General features: G+C 45.4%; 1 protein-coding gene across 5 annotated transcripts in view; it reads left to right on the top strand.

The window, feature by feature from the left end:
• Positions 1 to 2,705: 2,705 nt before the first annotated feature.
• LOC121458920 (islet cell autoantigen 1-like protein) overlaps positions 2,706 to 12,434 on the top strand; it is a 47,568-nt gene continuing 37,839 nt past the window's right edge. For 4 of the 5 annotated variants that reach the window (XM_041668314.1, XM_041668316.1, XM_041668317.1 and 1 more), the window contains exon 1: positions 2,706 to 2,759. The gene's annotated coding sequence lies outside the window, so the exon portion shown is untranslated. Of the gene's footprint in view, positions 2,760 to 3,104; positions 3,165 to 12,434 lie in introns of those variants that run through there. The other variant, XM_041668315.1, reaches the window with a different exon arrangement.

Genomic DNA, 12,434 nt, shown 5'->3' with positions numbered 1-12,434 from the left:
CGTTAGGCAACTTTGTTTTGCTTCATTCATTAGAATAAAGATGGGAATAAAGGGACCTAATGATGCATTAGGCAAAGTGCTAGTAGGTAAGGCTGCAGAAATACATGAGACTGGAACAGTGAAGCATCTAAGGGAAAGAACAGACTGGTACATAAACATGATACACATGTTCTGTGTAACTTCCTGGGGAGACGAACACATCTGTTCACTGTAGACAGTGGACCAAAGAGGATTCCACCAGCTTAGTGAAGCCTGAGTTTATCAGACATACTTTAGGAGCGTGGTGACACAATGACAGGTCTACTCCAGCGTGAGCGACAGCGCCCAAACTCCTCTCCCTGTGCCTCTGCAGGCACTGCACTGACACATTTGAATTCTGAGGAAACCTACACGAGGTGTTAAGAGGCCAAATAAGCTGGTTAGAAGGGATCCCAAACAATATTGGGACCGTCTGTTCTATGAGTTCTTGTCTTGCCCTCCCTGGAATGGAGTGGGTGTATACCTAAAGGAAACTTAATTGCCATGCGGGAACAATTCAAACAGGAAAGTAGCAATTGAGAGTCTTGGTGACAGTGGAATGTCAACTGAGGGACTGGCTCTGCTCTGTGCGGTCTGCAGACAGCAGGTCACTAATGAAATTAAGGCAGATATCAGAGGCTAGACTTAAAAGTCGCTGGCGGAGTCTCAGATTGGAGGCAGCTGCAAGAATGAATTTCCATCTACCACCAAAGTATGGAAAGACTGGGACAGGAAAGGTTCAGATCCTCCCACTCCGTGCTTCCCCCCCCCACCACCACCACCACCACACACACACACACACACACACACACGTCCTTCCTCTTCGCAGCTGCAAGTCCTGGAGGCTGGAGCATGGCAAACCTCCCAACGGTCTGTCTCCTTGAAGATAGTATTCTTCGAGAGCATATAGGAGCTGGCTGACTCCACCAGAGTCTAGTTCTCTTCCTCTGAAGAACAATGCCAAAACTGGAGGCCTTGTCTGCTCTGTTAAGAGAGCCAGGCAGCCCTCGTGGACTGAATCTGTGTGTGTACCTACAAATAATGCATGAAAGCCCGGCTTAGTAACCCATGCCTTTAATGCCAACACTCGGAAGACAAAGGCAAGCCTGCTCTACATAGTTCCAGGACAGCCAGAGCTCCACAGTGAGACCTGTCTTCAAAACAAAATTTAATGCCTAAAGTGGGGTTAACCTGGAGCTGGAGGGGAAGAACATTGAGCAACCTAAATTGAATCAAGCGGGTGGGTTGCTTTCCTATCCTGCGGGAGTTAAAAGGCTGCCATGAGTTTGTCAGCCTGCAGCTGCTAAGGGTGTGGTGGAGGTAGGTTATTCCAGTCTTCCTGCAGGGCCATCTGTCCATAGGACCTTTCTAGCTTAAATCACAGGGACCTCCATTACACAGATGGTCAGCACTGCGGGCTATACAGCTTTGGTTGTACTAAGTGACCTCCCACATCAGTTTTTGCCCAGCTTGAGTCTTTTTTTCATTTTGCTCACCTTGTGTTTTGCTGACAGCTGGATTCATTCAATAGATTGCAATGGCTGCCATTTTAACTCCTTGCCCTGGGCACCTGGCTGTTTAGAACTCTTTGTAGCCTTAGAAAAAACTGGGGACCCACCTACCCATCTCTATATGGCCTAGGAAAGATCCGAGGACATACAGTTAATTAACTATGTCTGCCACCTGCTAATCCGTAATCCTTCAAGGATTTGGACTTTAACAGCAAGAAATGCTACTGACACATTGGGGGTGGGGGGAGCGGGTGGCAAAAAATGTATATAGCTTCAAGTATTTGCCCATTATTTGAAATTCAAATATCTGGGTAAGGATCTCAATTCAACTGAAAAGTTTTGGTCCAAATCAGCCTTTTATAGAAAAGGTATCTCTTTTTCTGATTTTACAGCGAGCGCTTCGTAATTAATATTTTACCTGGACCTTTACCTCACGTAGTTCTCCATAATTCCTCAAGACTATTTATCCCAAGTGTAAGCTTTGGGTGTTTTTCTTGCTAGCCTGTGTATCTTATACACAATGAACTTGTGTACTGTACCCTATAGGAAAGGTGAACTTGGGTGTCAAACTTGAAAAGGGGAGCATTTTGAGTTTATTATTCCCTATCAAAACAATTTTCCTTTTGCCTCATTTCCATTCTTTTTTTTTTAATTTATTTATTTATTAAGGATATCTGCCTCCTCCCCGCCACCGCTCATTTCCATTCTTTTCTGAGATTTTCAGGCTCAGAATTTGCTTTTTACTCTGAAAACTGGTTTATCATTCACTGTCACACGCGGCACTACAATTTTGTATAGGGCCTTTTGAAGTCAGTTATTAACAGTTGCCCCTCTTTACACCTTTTAAAAATGAGGGTTTAAAGTCCCACGCGAAGCCTTTGCGCGCGCTGAGCACCAGCACTGAGTGGCGACCGAGGCGCACAGGCGGCGCGGGGAAGGCGGGGGCTGGGAGGCGAGGGCGGCCCGGGCTTCCACGCGCCCACCGTGGCGGTCACCTCCGCGAACTCCTCCAGGGCGGGCGGAGTTCGCCAGCTGAGACCGATAACTCCGGAGCTCGCCGGGCGTGGCTTTAAATCTCCCGCCGTCGAAGCCCGCACCTCGGCGCACCCGCGCGGCGGGCGAGCGGGCGGGAGCTCGCGGGCGGCGGCTGGGGCGGCGCGCGGAGGAGCTCGGAGCGGCAGAGCGCGGCCCGGGCGGCGAGGAGCGGCGCAGCGCGGCTCCGGCGGCGCGGTGAGCGTCCGGGAATCTCGGGGCCGCCGCTCCCTTAGGGCGGCGGCGGCGGCGGACAGACCTGGTTCCCATGACAACGGCGGGCGGGGGCGCGGGGGCTCGCCCGGTTCCGACGCTCTCGGCGGGCCGGCCTCAGGCGGCGGCTTGGGCGGACCCGGCCCCTTCTCCCTCGCCGCCTGCGGGAGAAGCCGCGGCCTGAGGCCGGCCTGGATGCTTCCGCTGGGGCAGTTGCTCACAGCCTGTCCCGCTGGCCGCCTTTGTACGTCGTGCTTAATTGATTTGATTATTGTTCCCTTACGGGACGCCTTGCTGACAGCCTCATTGCTCGGTGGACGCGGTGAAAGCAGAACCTGAGCATTGCTGTGCTTTAGGGCAAAGTGCGAGACGCGTCGCCTCCTCTCCCAGGTGGGGACCCCAGCCTCGGATTCCGCTAGGGGAAAGCAGGCCAGGTGTCTCTGACCACTGACCTCACCTGGGCGACGATGCGGGCGACCGAAACCTGATGCTCTAGGAAAGATGGAGAAGGGAAAAATAATCCTGCTTGGCATCCTACCCGTGAGGCTGTGGGCTTGCCACCCGGGTGGGGGGTGGGGGCACTTCATGTAATCTATGCTTTTCATGCACAAAACATATAACTGTTAGCAGCTGTAGGTCCCTGAAATAATTTGTGGGGAGATGATGTTTCTCTGTGGTTTGGGTTCTAAGTATTCAGGTACTGATTGATTTGATTCTGGCTCAAGCGATGTTTTGTAAAGTGGTATTACTTTAATCGTCTCCACATCACAATTAGCAGCCACAGGTACCTCATTCTTATATTTATTATCGGTGTATAACATTCCCAGTTTTCTTTGAACTCTTTTTACTTAACAGTGCAAAATGGTTGATTACGTAGCTATTGGAAGCTGTTATGGGCAGAGCACTATCTAATTACCAGCAGCTGTAATTGCTAGGTAAATCATTATAATCCTAGAATTAGAAGGGTGCTGAGATCCCAGTTCAGACAGCAAAACTCTAAACATGAGACTGATAGGAAAAGCAGGAAGTCGTATTTTCATTGTAGATGTGTAGTACGAATTCCAATTGTTCTTTTTTAAAAAAAAATATTTATTTATTTATTTATTATGTATACAATATTCTGTCTGTGTGTATGTCTGCAGGCCAGAAGAGGGCACCAGACCTCATTACAGATGGTTGTGAGCCACCATGTGGTTGCTGGGAATTGAACTCAGGACCTTTGGAAGAGCAGCCAGTGCTCTTAACCACTGAGCCATCTCTCCAGCCCCCAATTGTTCTTAATAATAACCCGGAGTAGGATATTAGAGAGTGAAAGCTGAGAGATCTGAGAATTAATGCAGTCAGCCACTAGAGAGACCTTTTACCTCTAAGGAGTCCTCAGACGGACTGCCTACTCGGACTGCGTCCTTTGACTGCTTCAGACTGCACCTCAGCCCGCACGGAGCTCTGTCTCTTCGGCCCTTACAGCCCTGTCTCCACCTCCCTAGTTCTGGGATTAAAGGCATGGGATTTCCAAATTTTGGGATTAAAAGTGTGAGCCACCACCGCCTGACCTCTAGTGGTTTAACGCAACACTCTGATCTTCAGGCAAACTGTATTTGCTAAAACATAACAAAATATCACTACATAGATGTTTGTCATAAAAATTAATTTCAGTGACAAAAGTAAGAGCAAATATCAAAATGTGAAACATAATATACTATAATGTTTCATACTAATAATAACAAACTCTGGTTCTCTGTAATATATACATTGAGTAAAATCTTTTCTTTACACTAATACTATGTCTTCTTTAAATTTTTATTATTTTTATATTCTTTAAAACAAATGGGGCCAAGTGGTGGTGGCACACACCTTTACTCCTAGCACTTGGGAGACAGAGGCAGGCAGATCTCTCTGAGTTCAAGGCTGCCTGGTCTACAGAGTGAATTCCAGGACAGCCAAGGTTCCACAAAGAAACCCTGTCTCGAAAAACAAAACAAAATTTAAAAAAAAAAACCAGATGGTATGTGTAAAGAACTTTAAAATGTTTCTAAAACTGGAAATTAATTTTCTTTATGTGAAGTGGCTTTTGTTAAATATTATTTTTATTTTTGTTGTTTGGCCTTTTTTATTTATCACTTAAATTTTGCCCTTTTTCCCAGTTTACTATTTTTAATTTTTTAAAATCTTGTTTAGGGTGCTGGCTTCCACGCATACCTAGCTTTGTACCCACTCCAAATATGTTTTTTGTATCATGTAGACCTTGGGGACTGACATTTCAGGAGTTCAGCATTCTTGCTAATGGCATTTGGAACTGTAATTTGAGATTATGGCCCCAGTTCAACATTGGCCAAGCAGTTTAGATATATTGTTGATTCAGTTTTAAACCGCCACAATAAAGTGAGATATATTATCCTGTAGTTTTCCAATGCATATAAAAATTTTGTTGTTTCCAAGACAGGAACTCCTGATCCTCCTGCCTCTACCTCCTAAATGCCAGGTTTACAGGCACACACCCCAGCCAATCTAAACTTAATTAATAAACAAAAATTATACATTGAGTAAAATCATCTTTTGCTTTAACACTCACTGTCTTCTTTAAATTTTTATTTTTATATTCTTTAAATGTATACTCTGTTGTATTAAGTGTGCAGTAGCTTAAGTCTAAAAGAATTACATAGATTTTTTTTATTTAAAAAATACATTATTACTTTAATCCCAGCACTCGGGAGGCAGAGGCAGGCGAATCTCTGTGAGTTCGAGACCAGCCTGGTCTACAAGAGCTAGTTCCAGGACAGGCTCCAAAACCACAGAGAAACCCTGTCTCAAAAAACCAAAAAAAAAAAAAATACATTATTAAAAGCTAAATAGTGCTATATCTGCCCCTTTATCCAGTGTGGCTGTTTTCCTGGAAGAAGTCTTGCTGAGTTGCTGAAGATTGGAGTGGCTGTAACAGTTTTGTTTTATTTTGTTTTTTTTTTGTTGTTGTTGTTTTTAACATCAGTGATTAACTTTTAGGAATGATCGTCTGTAGCTTGAAATACTAATACTGCTTGGTAGCATAGCACTTCTTCCAATGGAGCTGCTCCCTTCCAGCCACGGATCAGCTAAGCTTCTGTAATAGTCTAAATCTTTCATTGTCACTATACAGGTTGTATCTCAAGAAGCCACTCCTCGGCCAGGCAGTGGTGGCGCACGCCTTTAATCCCAGCACTCAGGAGGCAGAGACAGGCAGATCTCTGGGAGTCGAGGCCAGCCTAGTCTACAGAGTGAGTTCTAGAACAGGCTCCAAAGCTATAGAGAAACCCTGTCTCCAAAAAATACAGAACAGCCACTCCTCATCTGCTGTTTTATATCACGAGGTCACAGTAATTCAGCTACATCCTTAGGCTCCGCACTTTCTTGCTGCTTCTACCACATCTGTAGTCACTTCTGTTGAAGCCTTGAACCCCTCAACGTCATCTGAGACACCTGTTAATATTAATACTTTGATCTCTTCTCATAAATCATGAATCAAAACATCTAAAGTGCCAACTTCTTTCAAAAATGTCATTACATAATTTCCTCAGTCTGTAATGGGAATGGATGCTACAGATTTGTAAAGTGCATTTCTTTAATAATAAGGTTTAAAAGTTGAAGTGATTCCTGGGTCTTCTATATTTGCAGACATGAAAGCAACATTAATTTCATTGTAAATCTCCATTAGAGCTCTTGGGGGACTAGGTGTGTTGCCAATGACCAGTAGAAAAGGTTTACTTATTTATTTATTTATTTATTTATACAGTATTCTGTCTGTGTGTATGACTGCAGGCCAGAAGAGGGCACCAGACCCCATTACAGATGGTTGTGAGCCACTATGTGGTTGCTGGGAATTGAACTCAGGACCTTTGGAAGAGCAGACAATGCTCTTAACCTCTGAGCCATCTCTCCAGCCCCCTAGAAAAAGTTTTTTTAAGTATAAATATAACATGGTATGTCACCATGTTACTCAGGCTCAAGCAATCCTCCTGCCTCAGCACCCGAGACAACAGGAAATACTACTGTGCTGCCTGTTTGCCCTTGGATGTGTGTCCATCCACAGGAACGTGGAGGATGCAACTTTGTACCTATCTCTCCTCTCTATGCTGGGACTGTCTTGTGTGAGCTTGGGCAGAAGCTGTGCATGCTGTCACAACCTCTGGGAGATCACTTGTGCAACTCTCCTTCTGTGCACAGAAGACACTCTTTCCTTCTAGTTATCCACCGCTTCAGCTCTGGGGTCACTGCAGAAGTGGAGAGATTGGAAGAACCAGAGGTAGTAGATGATTACTCTGACTTATGTGTGAGGGGGGTGGCAGTTTCTAGATAGGCTCTCTTCATGGCCCAAGCTGTCCTAGAACTCAAAGATCCACCTGCCTCTGCCTCCCTAGTGCTGGGACTCAAGGCATGTGCCACCACTGCCCAGCTTAACTTCTATTTTTTTTTTTTTTTTTTTTTTTTTTGATTTTCAAGACAGGGTTTCTCAGCAACAGCCCTAGCTGTCCAGGAACTAGCCTTTTATTGACTGATTCTTAAATGACCGAGAAGCACTGGCTTCAACTTAGTCATCAGTCATATTAAGCCCCGAACAAGGGAGTCATCCTGTCCTTGGACAAAGCCGGGCACTGGCTTCTGTCTGTGAAAGTTCCAGCTGGGTCTTCTTCAACAGAAGGCTTTCTCAGCTCCCTTTAAACCTGTTGTTTGGTGTGTGTCTACTTCCTCAACAGTCTCAGCTGGACCTTCTGGCAGCTTGCGGCTTATGCGCCAGCACTGCCTGTTTCACCTTGCACTTCATGCCTGCCCTGGTTGCTTCCTGTTGCCACGATAAACACCATGACCAAAGCAACTCCGGGAAGGGGAGGGTTTCTTTGGCTCACACTTCCAGGTCACAGTTCATCCCTGAAGGAAGCCAGGGCAGAACACAAGTGAAAAGTTAAGCAGAAGCCATAGAAGAGAAACATTGCTTATGGAACGCTCTGTAGACCAGGCTGGCCTCAGACTCGGATGATCTGCCTGCCTCTGCCTCATGAATGCTGGGATTAAAGGTGTGCGCCACAATACCCAGCAGATGGAGGCAGTCCTTAAACTGAAGTTCCCTCTTTCCAGGTGACTCTAGGTTGTATCAAGTTTACAGTTGAAACTAATCAGGGCAGTGTTATAGAGGTGGCATGGATATCTGTACCTTATTCCTCATGAATCAGAGCTGGGTGCTATACCATACGCCAGTGTTCCCAGTACCCAGTAGAGTGAGGCCAGAGAATTTTCAACCAGGCTAATGAAGAAAGCAAGACCCTGTCTCAAAAAATGAAACACCAAAAACTCCACACTTACACAACTGTCTCATGACCCAGACTCTGTTAACTACAGACTTTGCCCTGTAGCTCTCTCAGATAAATTGTAACTTTATCAAATTGAAGAGATTAGATGTTCTGGATTAGATGCTTAGCTGCCATGATCTGTCCAAACCACCAGATCTTTCTGTAATCCTGGTTTGCTTCCTCATTACACGTGTGTTCTGGGGTGGCACTTTGATTTTACTTCAAGAGTGTCTGCTTTCTGTAGTGGCATTTCATCTGCATTTTAATAAATAAAGGTTGCCTGAGGACCAGAAAAGTAAAACCACCACACTGGCCAGCCTTACAGACCAGGCAGCAATGACACACACATTTAGTCCCAGTAGCCACACTAGCTTGCCATAGAAACCAGGCAGTAGTGGTGCACACCCTTAATCCCAGAACTAGAGAGGAATATAAAATGGGAAAAGACAGCTCTCGGTCTCATTATGAGATTCCTGGAGGCAGGATCACCCTTTTCAGACTGAGGTCAAGGTAAGAGCCAGTGGCTGGCTGCTTTGCTTTTCTGATCCTCAGGCAAACTTTATTTATTAAAATACAAATGGAATGCCAATACCGCTTTCATTCACAATCAGGCTCCGTGTTTAATGTAGGGATCCGTCCTTCAGCCTGTTGTAGCTCTCAGCCTAGCTTTTCCACCTTAATTTCTAGTTTAAAGTGAGAGATACGCCGTTCTTCGTTTACTTAAACAGGTAGAGGCCACTACAGTGTTATCAGCTGACCTAATTTCAATAGTGTTTGCCCTCAGGGAAAGGGAATGAAATGGAGGAGTAGCTGATGGATTGGGCAGTTCAAACACATCCATTTACTCCGTTAGCTATGTAAGGGGTCATTGCCCCCCAAACTACTTATAATTACAGCATCAAAGGTCACCATGTGCTGTGTGACTCACCCTACATAGGACACTGATGACAGAAACTGAGTGATTCGGCCCAAGTCTAGCTCAGTGACCCAGAGTTTGACCGAGGTTATTTATAGGCACTACCCACCAGACAGCAGCTTCCCATTCAGAAGTAACTGCTTTTATATCTTGGGGAGGGGAGGGCTCACGAGTGTGTGTGTTGCCTTGTGAGCCCCTGTGTTCGTCTCTGTGCCTCATGAGCCCATCGAACGCTGCCCCCCATTTCCAGGAGAGAATTTAGCAGAGCTAATCCTGTGAGGATTTCTTGTAAGGTAATCATAGTTGTACTGATGACAAGAAGAACAACATCCCGTAATACCATAAGACAATAATGAAAAATTTGAAATACTGAAATTCACCAAAATGTGACACAGTACAACATAAACCCATGCCGTTGGGAAATGGTGCTGGTTGGTACAACATGGAGGATAGCGTTGCAAAACCTTAACACCTCAAAATACACCTATGCCTTTGTGCTTCTGGGAACGTATCTAATAAACATGCTTGTATATCTTTTAAATGTTCCTCGTATTGTCTGAGATAATGCCAAGTTTGAAAACAATGTATATCCATCAATAACACACACAACGGAGTGTTATGTACCTATTCCTATATATCCTAGCTAGTAGACAATTCCGTGTGGTACTTTGTCCCTCAGCACCTGACACAGTACTTACTTTCTCTCCCTGTGATGCTCACAGTGACATGCCAAAGAGTTAACCCTTAACTGTCACTTCCCCACCTTATGTTGAGAGTGGGTGTCTGAACCAGTATAAATTACTTAATTTGGAGGTGGCACCGATTTTTCTGTCCAAGTGCTGAGAGCACTCTATTTTCCTTTGAACTTGAATAATATTCATGAGACAGTCTGGATCATAATTAGTTTTTCCGGGAGCATGGTAAAGCCTTTCAATTTTAGTTTTACATCCCTCTTACTTTGGCTATTCCAAGTATCAGTATTTCTCTGTCCAGAATTACTGTATGCATTAGATCAGTCATCCTTATTTTGACTAACTATGCTGTTTCAAGCCACATTACCTTGGACTTTTCATATTTAAATCTCCCCAGACTGCTGCTCCAGACAGCCCTTCTGCCTGTAGTTGTTGGTAATGTAGTTCAAAATTCAGTACATATTTTTTAAAGGTTTATTTATTTTGTATACAACATTCTTTCCATGTATGCCTGCATACCAGAAGAGGGCACCAGATCTCATTATAGATGGCTGTGAGCCACCATGTAGTTGCTGGGAATTGAACTCAGGACCTCTGGATGAGCAGTCAGTGCTCTTAACCTCTGAGCCATCTCTTCAGTCCCAGCTGTTTTTTCTTAACTCTTGTTGCTTTCAGTCCTTACGATCAGTTGTATGGGGGTATCTTGTTTTTTGTCTCCAAAGCTTTTCAAACCTCTGTTTTACGGAACTAATTTCAACTGGGTTTTTTTTTCCTATTTTTTTTTTCTGTTATGGCAGTTTCTCCTTTTTCTTGCACAGAGTGCTGCTCTTCCTTGTTATTTGTTTTGTAATTAGTTATTGCTGGATGGAGCTGTTCTGTTCTAGCCTGATCTTTGCTTGAAAGTGATGCAAACAGAGCACCATAGGCCCTCCCAGTTCACCTGGCTGTTGTAGTCTTTGGGCTCTGGGTGCTGATGTTAGGAGGGTTTGCTGTAGCTGACTGCTTAGTGCTGCTGTAGCTGACTGACTTAGTGCTGCTGTAGCTGACTTAGTGCTGCTGTAGCTGACTGCTTAGTGCTGCTGTAGCTGACTGCTTAGTGCTGCTGTAGCTGACTGACTTAGTGCTGCTGTAGCTGACTGCTTAGTGCTGCTGTAGCTGACTGACTTAGTGCTGCTGTAGCTGACTGCTTAGTGCTGCTGTAGCTGACTGACTTAGTGCTGCTGTAGCTGACTGCTTAGTGCTGCTGTAGCTGACTGACTTAGTGCTGCTGTAGCTGACTGCTTAGTGCTGCTGTAGCTGACTGACTTAGTGCTGCTGTAGCTGACTGCTTAGTGCTGCTGTAGCTGACTGACTTAGTGCTGCTGTAGCTGACTTAGTGCTGCTGTAGCTGACTGCTTAGTGCTGCTGTAGCTGACTGACTTAGTGCTGCTGTAGCTGACTGCTTAGTGCTGCTGTAGCTGACTGACTTAGTGCTGCTGTCGCTGACTGCTTAGTGCTGCTGTAGCTGACTGACTTAGTGCTGCTGTAGCTGACTGCTTAGTGCTGCTGTAGCTGACTGACTTAGTGCTGCTGTAGCTGACTGCTTAGTGCTGCTGTAGCTGACTGCTTAGTGCTGCTGTAGCTGACTGCTTAGTGCTGCTGTAGCTGACTGCTTAGTGCTGCTGTAGCTGACTGACTTAGTGCTGCTGTAGCTGACTGACTTAGTGCTGCTGTAGCTGACTGACTTAGTGCTGCTGTAGCTGACTGACTTAGTGCTGCTGTAGCTGACTGACTTAGTGCTGCTGTAGCTGACTGACTTAGTGCTGCTGTAGCTGACTGACTTAGTGCTGCTGTAGCTGACTGACTTAGTGCTGCTGTAGCTGACTGACTTAGTGCTGCTGTAGCTGACTGACTTAGTGCTGCTGTAGCTGACTGACTTAGTGCTGCTGTAGCTGACTTAGTGCTGCTGTAGCTGACTGACTTAGTGCTGCTGTAGCTGACTTAGTGCTGCTGTAACTGACTGCTTAGTGCTGCTGTAACTCAGTGCTGCTGTAACTGATTGCTTGTACGGCGGTTTCCGTTGGTTCTTGAGGCCAGCAAGGCTGAGGGATGATGGGTTTACTTCAGTCTGATGTGTGCCCTGATTCTTTTCTACGTAACCATGCCTTGTGTCTAGGCAAGAATTTTTTTTTTAATGTTCCACAAGCTGTTGTGGGTTTTCGGGCGCCTACCTTGCTTGCCTTTTTAATCCTGCAGTTAAAGTCAAAGGACAGACATTTTAAAAATCAGCTCTCTCAGGCTGGAGAGATGGCTCAGAGGTTAAGAGCACTGACTGCTCTTCCAAAGGTCCTGAGTTCAATTCCCAGCAACCACATGGTGGCTCACAACCATCTGTAATGAGATCTGGTGTCCTCTTCTGGCCTGCAGGCATGGAGGCTGAACTCTGTGTACATAATAAATAAATCTATAAAAAAAAATCAGCTCTCTCGTCAAGGGAGGTGCTGATGTGTGGTGTCAGGGGTCTCCTGAGTGCTGTGTTCCATGCAGACCTTAGGGAAGTTCTGCAAACAAAGTATCTACAGAAGAGCTCCCAGACTTCCACCTATCTAAAGGTGGTTAAAGGTCTGAGAACTGATTCCCCAACTTTAGATCTTGCTGAATTAGTTCTACACCACTGAGGAATGAGGGCCATTTATAAATTCTTCAGTCAGGTTCTCACAGGCGAAGCCCAGAAAAACTGTAAAGAACTGTAGCC

This window comes from Microtus oregoni, unplaced genomic scaffold (genome assembly GCF_018167655.1).
Source record: "Microtus oregoni isolate MIOR12 unplaced genomic scaffold, Mior012 000018F_ref0000195, whole genome shotgun sequence".
In the NCBI taxonomy this organism is placed as follows: Eukaryota; Metazoa; Chordata; class Mammalia; order Rodentia; family Cricetidae; genus Microtus; species Microtus oregoni.
This window is presented reverse-complemented; position numbering and strand designations above follow the sequence as displayed.